General features: G+C 36.4%; 1 pseudogene; it reads right to left on the bottom strand.

The window, feature by feature from the left end:
• Positions 1-1,621: 1,621 nt before the first annotated feature.
• LOC122135616 lies at positions 1,622-8,400 on the bottom strand (annotated as a pseudogene).
• Positions 8,401-9,907: the final 1,507 nt, after the last annotated feature.

Here is a 9,907-nt window from a genome sequence, read left to right on the forward strand (position 1 = left end):
TAAATAATTGTAATTATCGCTATTAATTAATTGCAAATTATTTATATACATTTCCCTTTTGAGCTAATTTTCTTCACCAGCAATAGATTTCATCTCCCTCTAAATGGAGTCATAACAGAGGTGAATTGTCTTATTCAGTCTTGTATTCAGGGTATCTACATATATGAACAAGTTAAATTTAAGACTTTTAATACCACCTTATATGAAATTTAAGACCAAACCTCTGATGGAAATCACACAATATTTTATGTATGTATAATGTAATAAATATATATTATATATATATATATCTATATATATATATATATATTATATATATATATATATATATTGCTGTCAAAAATGCTATTACGATAGTACACCAAACTTTTCATATCAGCAGACATTATCCCATACAAAATATCCCCACAAAAACACCGCATGACTGAGATTTCTGGTGGTGTAAACAATTTATTCTGAAGCATTATTTTATCTGTGTTCTATTAGCTTTTGACATTTATCTGCATATTTTTGATATTACCCTCAGGATGTTAAGCTACTTACTTATAAAGGTCCATTTTTTAAACCTTATATAAAGGTCATGCATCATATTTCATGTCACAATTCTTAAAATTGACAATTTACACTACGGCTTTAATGCAAACAGATTAATTTACACTGCCCAGTTACAACTCTGGCAATAAACTAAATGTGTATGCGATATAGTTGTTTTAAAATGCAATTTTGAATATACAAATAAGAAATGTTTGGGGGGAGGGTGTGGGGGGGTGGGGTACATACTTTTTAACATTTTAAACTCCACTAGCAAGTGGCGGTAAGTCATTGAATCATTCATTCAACCGTTTGCTGATTCATTCAGTAACAAAACTGCTGTGGATGCTTGAAGATTGCACAATACTTCTGCTGTGATCTTTGTTTGGAACTATTTTAGTTGGTGAAACAGAACAAAACAGTCAATATTGTGTCTTAAATGTAAGTAACCTAATTATGTGACTGCTTAACTACTTGTTTATTTTATGTAAAATTGCACAGTGTAACATTTGCAATCGTGAGAATATTTGGCAATTAGCTCCATTGTCATGATATTTAACTAGCCTATATCATGTTATAAATAAAAAAACTCAACATTCAGATTTTTTACCTCAGTATGTTTCTTCTGTGAGTTTATTTATGTGTACCATTCAGCTCTTTTACTCATTGTTTTGATTTCTCCATAAAGTCTCTTACATGAAGCGCAAGCCTAAATAGCGCGACCTTGATACCAGAAATACACCATCCATTAGGCCTATCAATCTCTGTTTACAGCGAATGTAGTAAAATCAGAAGAATCATTCTCACGTTTCGATGCTTCACTGGTTATTTTTTTGTCAAACAGGCTATTTGTCCGGTCTGTAAACTTTTGGTAAAATTTTTCAGTAAACCTGCATTAACTCATTTTAAACTATCTAGGAGGCTGGTCAGCTAAGTGTAACAGTAACTACTGATGGGTGGGGTAATTCTTGTTGTCTATTGTTTGTAAGTAGTGATTGTTGTAAGTAGTATAATTGTTTTTTTTAATTTTTTTCGATCTATATGTAGGTGTTGATTATTTATTTATCCTGCTCAAAGAAGAAAAGCTCAGTTAGCTGATGCTACTGGGGGCATAAAGTACAGGGGGCTCTCTGGTCGCGTTCACGTTTTCAAAGCGTTTGACCAGATGGGATGACCACCATCCCAATACTTTTTCCCAATCTGGAAAAAAGGAAAAAAAGAACAGGCAGAAACGGTTTATTCATGGATTGCGCTCCGAAGATGCAGTGTCTATTGTTGGATCGTACCTGCTGATATTCGGGGGAAGGGAGTACAGTTTTATCAAAATCTGTGTAGGAGTGGAGCTCCAGTCAGAGTGTTTGTGTGGACAACATTTTCCTTGACAGCCTACCAAAGGTGTCAGAGGAGGGTTAATCATGATCTTGAAGGAGTGGCTGACCTGGAAGAGCTGAGTATATAAGGCCTTGCAAAGCATGGAGTCTGTGGAGGGGGCACCAGGATTGTGGATGGTCCTCCCGGTTTGACTTCTATAAGGCTTTTTGGTTGGAGTTTGGGTGTAGATCTGCTGGAGGTACTGAAGGACAGCTTGTCAAAGGGCGGGTTGCCGTGAGGTTGCCAAAGAGTGGTGGATCACTCTTCTTCCAAAAAAAAGGGACCTTACAGATATTAAGAGCTGGCGCCCTGTCTCGCTTCTCTGCAGCGACTATAAAATACTTTCTAAGGCATTGGGTAACAGATTGGCTGGAGTGGTGGGTCAGGTTTCCAACCCCCCCCCCACCCGGACCAGAACATACTGTGTCCCTGGTAGATCTATATTCGATAATATTTCTTTAATTCGGGATATTTTTTACGTCTCTAAATTGTTAAATTTGGAACTGTGGCTTGATATCTTTGGATCAGGGAGAAGGCGTTTGACCGAGTAGTAGCCCTCATATTTGTGGAATGCTTTAACAGCTTTGGTGGTTTTAGCAAAAATTTATATAGATATGATTAGGGGTACTGTATTGTGACGTTGAGAGTATGCTGAAAAATAAATGGTGGCTTATGTGCTCCTTTTCAGGTTCTCAGGGGTATCAGACAAGGTTGCTCCTTGTCTGGAATGTTGTATTCCTTGGATATTGAGCCATTGCTTCAACAGATAAGAGGTCAATTAAGTGGTTTGTTTTTGCTAGTTTGTAATAATAAGATTTGTTTGTCAGCCTATGCCGATGATATTGTGGTGATGATCAACCAGCACAAAGAGGATGTGCAGATTTTACTTAATTTAATTGAAGAATTTAGACTGTTGTCTTCTGCAAAAAGTTGGCAAGATGGACAAAAAGAGTGATGCTTTATTTGTTGGGACAATGGATTGATGGTAAACCTTGCCTTCCTGCCTGGTTTGTGTTGGGGGAATGGGGTATACAAATACTTAGGAGTTTATCTAGGGGATGACAGTGTGTTACAAAAAAAAATTGGGAGGGGCTGATGGGAAAAAGTTAAGGGGCGCTTGGATAAGTGGAAATGGTTATTACCGAATATGTCTTATAGGGGGCGAACTCTCATTGTTAATAACTTAGTGGCATCTTCACTTTGGCATAGATTGGCCTGTGTAGACCCTTCACCACAGTTTTTAGCGGACGCTGTCAAGTTCAAGCTGCTCTTGTTAACTTTTTTTTTTGGGACAAACTGCACAATGGGTCCCACAGAGTGTTTTATACCTCCCCAAAGATGAAGGCGGGCATGGTTTGATTCACTTACAAAGTAGAATGGCTGTCTTTCAGTTTTTAAAAAGACTACTTGATGGTTATACAGACTTCAGCTGGCGTGCTGCGAGCTGCACCATTTTGCACACTATTGGGGGGGTTTCGGACTGGATAAAATCCCTCTTTTTAATGGATTCCAACCAAATTGGATTTATCGGAACTGCCTGCTTTCTATCGAAATCTTTTCAAGGTGTGGAGTTTTTTTTCATGTTCACAAGACTGAGAACTCATTTTCTCTCCACTGGCTTTTGCAGGAACCACTGATACTTGGGGCTCATTTTGAGAATGTGGATGTTGTATCCAATCATTTAGGAATCAGATCTGTTCGTTTATTAACTCGTTTTTTTGTTAAACTCAAATCATTGTGTTTACAGTTGAGAGAAAGAAGAAGAGCGGAATAACCTTTGTTAAGAGACTTTTACAGGGGTTTGTACTCCCCGATTTGAGGATCCTTTTCCATGTTTGATTATTAAACCCAATCTTGAAGAGGGTATAGGGTTTTTGCTGGAATCAGGTGAATCTTTACTTTTAGATTTCTTGTCAAGTGAAGGGAAAAAAACTGTATAGAGCCTGTGGTGTTGTTGGTTTTTATAATGACAGTGTTAGAGAAAAGAACTGATACACCATGGCGTTCTGTTTTCAAACTGAGAAATGATGTAAAACCTGAATGGGGATCATTATATAAGCCACCATTGAAAAGATTGAAAACGCTGTGTACGTTGGCGGAGAGAGCTAGGCAGCATGGTCTTAAGGACCTCCTCTCACCCCTGACCATGGACTGTTTAACCTCCCCCTGCCCTCCAGGGAGGCGCTTCAGGAGCCTCAGGACAAGGACCAGACAGATTCCAGGAACAGCTTTTTTCCCTACAGCTGTCTCCTTGCTGATGAACTCTGCCCTCTGGACACCCCCCACACCATACACACAGGACGCCCTCCCCCATCTTCATCACTACATCTGGACTGATTTATATTATTTATTTATTTACAACAAGCAAAAACAGCAAACTTGCTATTACTTGCACTACTGTCTGTTCATCCAGGAACACTGAATAACCCATTTGCACACTTAAATATTTTTCTATACACTTTACTTTCCATTGCAATAGTTTTAAATTGTTCATATGTTCATAGTTCTGCCTAGGTAGTTACATACAACTTCACATATGCTTAATATCTGTATAATATGTTCATAGTACACCTATCTGTATAGCATGCTGATGTATTTGTTAAATCTGTAAAATTTTGTCCATAATACTTATCTGTATAGTTATTGTACATATTGTAGACCCTGTATATTCTGTACTTGGGTATGCTGGTAGGCTGCTTATTGCACTTCTGGTTAGATGCTAACTGCATTTCGTTGCCTTGTACCTTACATGTGCAGTGACAATAAAGTTGAATCTAATCTAATCTAAATTGTCTAAAAGGGTTGGTGATATACAATGGAGAATTCTCCATGGTGCCATTGCTGTCAATTCTTTTATTTCGATGCTGAATCCAGAAGTTAATTCTGCTTGCCCTTTCTGTCTTCAAAGGTGGACCGGGTTTACATGCTTTTATGCATTGTTTTAGATTAGAACCTTTTGTTGGTGGAGGCATTAAAAGAATTGTTTTGTAGGTTTGATGAAACATTTTGTATTGAGAATTTCATTTTGGGTTTTAAGTACTTTTTCAGGAAAAAAAAAAAACGTTTCACCTGTCAACTGTTGAATTTCATTTTAGGGCAAGCAAAAATGGCTATTTATATCAGCCCAGAAAAAATATAGAGTCGGGAACAAAAGTGTAGCGATGATGACTGTGAATGTTAAGTTTTTTAAACTTGCTTGATAAAATCTAGAGTTTGATTGATTTTCGGTTTTATAGAAAACTATGAGAGATCTTTCAAACCTCTTGAATTGATATGGTGAGCAGTCATGGTGCTTTGTGTGCAGTTGTGAAGGGTGATTGTTTTTTTCGGTTTGTAATTCATTAGGTTTTAGTATCCTCTGTGTAATGTGTTGAATGGATTATATGGTCAGCTTATTGTGAAAAGATACTGTTAAAACTGTTAATAAATTTTTTTTCAAAAATCAAATCTCTCTCTCTCTCTCTCTCTCTCTCTCTCTCTCAGATAACAGTTTACATTCATGCTGGGTACATTTAACTGTTTGTTTTTTTACCATCATTCCTTTTTTTTTGTAACAAGTTCAAGTGTAACCATAATGAAATACTGTTATTAAACCATTCCCATTATAAAGTATGTGCTTGCTGCTAACTAGTCTCAATTCAACATTAACATTAAAGTGCTACCTATTGTAAAACAATATAGTCACATAATATCAGTGCTCTCCCACATATTTAGCTGTTCTAACTGGTCTTATTTCTGTCATTGGTATAAGTGTGTGTGTGGGGGGGGGGGGGTAATAGACAAGAAAATAGACAATTTTATACCATTGTGCTGTTAATGTTTCTTTAGTCATTCTGCAATTGTACAGTCTGAACCACTGCAAAGGAACCACCCTTATAATCCTCATTTTATTATTATTCTCAAATGTTTTAATTAAAATAAATGTTTAAATCATTTTAACATTTTAATACTTTGCTTTTATTGTTGTGATTATTTGTATGATTATTTTAATCCTTTTTATGTGAAGCTTTGAATTACCATTGTGTATGAAATGTGCTATATAAATAAACTTGGCTTGTCTTAAAAATGATCTCCATACTGCCTTTATTTACATAACCTATATAAATAACAAGAAAACAAGCATGTTACCTCTGTTGTTTTTATGAGCAAACACAGCTATCAGTATTCCAGCAATCACACTCAGCACAACAAAAACTGAAATCATGATGACTGATGTCCTCCAAGAACTAAACATATTACCTGCAAAACAAAACCATAAACTAAGCACATTGTGTAAAATAAACATATTTTAACAAAATTATTAAAACATATATAATGTTCACTTCTGAGTGGTACATAGACAGTAAAATGAAGAAGATGACAAAATTACATTAACAAAAGTGTCAGTCCTTACTTGAGCTGATAATCAGTGCCTCGCGCATGTGATGTCTCAGTTTGACTCTGCAGTGAATCTTGTCACTGTGATGTACAGTAGTGGTTGTGTTTCACACTGAATCCATCTGTGTTTCTGTGTGTCCCTCTGTAGTTTTCTGAACTCAAACTGAACTCCTTCACTGTCCAGCCACTCAAGATCAGGTTCAGGGTTCCAGCCTTCAGATTCACACTGTAGATGAAGCCCTCCTGAATGATCAAACCCATCTACAGTGATCACTGGAGGACGTCCTACAGCTACAGATCAACAAGAAGAGCATTCTGCTTTTTTAAGTTAGTTAGAGCATGTTAAGGCTGGAATACATTACACGACATTTGCCCTGATTTTCCCCCAATTTACAGTCTGGAGAAGTTGACGGTTGTTGAAAGTCAGAGCCAGTCTGCAGATATGAGCTGACAGATTTCCAAGAAAATCATGTAGTGTATGATGGACACAGATGGACGATTTTTTTTAAAGTCAGACTTTGATTCAATCCAAATATGTTTGATATTTTGAGATGATTTTAGAACACATAATGTTTTCATTTGTCACACGTCTCCTAGCAACAAGACGCATGTTTCTGCATGAGTTTGTTATCGGAGCAACTTGAAAGTCTGGTAGTGTGTGATCCTCAGTCGTTTAGTGTGTGATGGCCAGCTTTACTTTGTGATTATTTACAAATTCATTAAGTATATGGTTTTAAAATCTGTTTGTTAGATTTTAGTAGTCATGTAGTGTATTCCAGCCTTTAGTTTTCACTGGTTTACTCACCTTCAACACTGACATTAACAGTGGCATCATCAGACCAGGATTTGGACTCAATAAAACACTTATAAAGTCCTTCATCAGAGACTCGGACTGATGAGAGTTTGAGTGATGCATCTCCGCTCTGTAGTTCTTGATGGATCAGTTTTGTTCTCCCTCTGTAGGACTGACTCTGATCTGTATTTTTATCTTCATGATCATCATAAAGATGCACTAGTTGTGTTCTTTTCAGATCAGATCTAAACCACTCCACTCTCATGTCCACAACACTGATGTTGGGTTTGACTGAACAGGGCAGAATCACTTCTTCACCAGCGACAGCAAGAACAGGATCTGCAGGTCCCACGACTTCATACCGCTCTGTTACAAGAGAAAGAGAGCAGGTCTAATTAAATGTGAACCTCCTGTCAGCTGAACTGTCATCATTCAAGGTCTACAGCGTTCACATGTAAAGCAGTGACTGTCCTTCTCCACACAGCTCTGTGTCCGAAAACACTGCTTGAAAACACTGCTTTTGTGCATTTTTCATCTGATTTATTAAACATTAATAAATGACTCTTTTGTAAACTTTATTCTAACCAAGTAGCCATGTAATAAATGGCATAATGTACATGACCTGGTCATTATCACATAAACTATAAACTAAACTATAATTATAAATATAGTTCAGCTGGACAATGAATGAACATGAACACACACTTCAGCTTTTTCATGGGTGTGAATAATTACCTGATCTTGAATCTGTAATTCCACTAATAATCAGCAAAGTCAAACAAATGAACTTCATCTCTAAAGGACACAAAGGAAAATAAAACATTATAATAAACAGTCAGCTCGTGTGTTAACATGCATGTGTTTACTCTGAATACTTGCACTTACAATCGACTGGTTAAATTAGTCCAGAGAAAGACACAAATGCACAACGTGTATCTATATGTAGTATTATTTAAATTTATCCTTTTTAAAAATGTATTTGTATGGTTTAGTATCACTTCTAGACCAGCCTAACCGGGTTAAAACGCAGCTGAAGTCACACAGACACTTGTTCAGGTAAATGTGTTTTTCGGTTGGTTCTTGACTTACCTTCAGCTGAGCACTTCTGTGGTTCACAGGAGTTTTCTGAATAAATTATTTATATGATTATTTGATATTAACAAAATGTTGATACGAGAGTTATTAAAGATCGAAAGGAGAACATTACAGCGACAGGTTCACTTTCACAATCGACCTGTTGACAAAGACACGCCCTAATCCTCCTCCAGCTGCTGAAACCAGTCTCTGTTCGTGAGGAGTGTCTCAGGCTTTAACTGTAGGATTATTACTGGATTCTTCAACAACAGATGTTTTTAAATTGCTCTTTACTACAAAACTCCAAGATCACAGTCAGTTTTTCATTCAGAGCAGATAAAGTCATTTACTACAAGTTACATCTGTTTGTCTAGTATGTAGAGCATTCACATTTAATAAATAAAAAAATGACAACAAAATAGCACAAATTCAAAGACACTTTTCAACAATTAAGTGACATGGAAGGGTTAGCAACAGATCAAATAAAGAAAGAAAGAAAGAAAGAAAGAAAGAAAGAAAGAAAGAAAGAAAGAAAGAAAGAAAGAAAGAACTAGAAATGGCTCAAAATCATTTCTACAATAAACGATATTACAAGATCAAACCGTTTTATTGCATTTTGACTTCATTATAGTATTCATATATATATATATATGTGTGTGTGTGTGTGTGTGTGTGTGTGTGTGTGTGTGTGTGTGTGTGTGAATATATATATATATATATATATATATATATATATACAGTACAGACCAAAAGTTTGGAAACATTACTATTCTTAATGTTTTTGAAAGAAGTTTCTTCTGCTCATCAAGCCAGCATTTATTTAATCAAAAATACAGAAAAAACAGTAATATTCAGTGATATTTATAATAAGTGCTCCTGTAGCTCAAGTGGTAGAGCATTGCGTTACCAAGCGCAAGGTTGGGGGTTCGATTCCCCGGGAACACATGATAAGTAAAAATTGATAGCTTGGATGCACTGTAAGTCGCTTTGGATAAAAGCGTCTGCTAAATGCATAAATTTAATTTAATTTATATATATTCACACACACACGCACGCACACACACACACACACACACACACACACACACACACACACATATATATATATATATATGAATACTATAATGAAGTCAAATAAAATAAAATAAAACCAAACACAAAAAAAAAGTTTTTTTTTTTCTCCAAAAGCCGCTCGAGAAATTGAGAAACTGCTAAATGAGCGTCCGCGGGGTCCTTTCAGTCACTGTACGTCCGTCACGCTGCAGTTTCCAGTCTTCTCTAGTTTCAAACTACAGCAGAAGCAGAAATGATCCGATCATTAAGTTTACTCAGATACTCTCTGAATGTCTGTCAGCGGGCTCATGTCGGGCTGTTATCATCCAACAGGGGGGTCTGGAAAAGAACATTCACTGGAGGTACATGTTTAACTTGTTTAATAGCATATGAATGAGCTGTTAAATAATATGATGAGAATCAGAACACAGCAGCGTGATGAAATATCATAACAGGGGAAGAATGATTTCAATCAAATAAACACAGGCTTTTCGGTTAAAAATGTGTATTTGTCTCATTGACAAAATAAAAAGTCTATTGCCCAGTCAGTCATGTTCAATATGTGTTCAGTCTCAGTAAATAATCTCCATATTTACCTGCGTGTGCAGATGTGAAGACTAGCGAGCATATACAGTAACAATGATCAAATCCAGACCCCTTTGTTTGGTCAATAAACATGAGTGCTGTTTAGTTCTGCCTCTCTTTTCT

This window comes from Cyprinus carpio, chromosome A3, assembly GCF_018340385.1.
Source record: "Cyprinus carpio isolate SPL01 chromosome A3, ASM1834038v1, whole genome shotgun sequence".
Taxonomy (NCBI): Eukaryota; Metazoa; Chordata; class Actinopteri; order Cypriniformes; family Cyprinidae; genus Cyprinus; species Cyprinus carpio.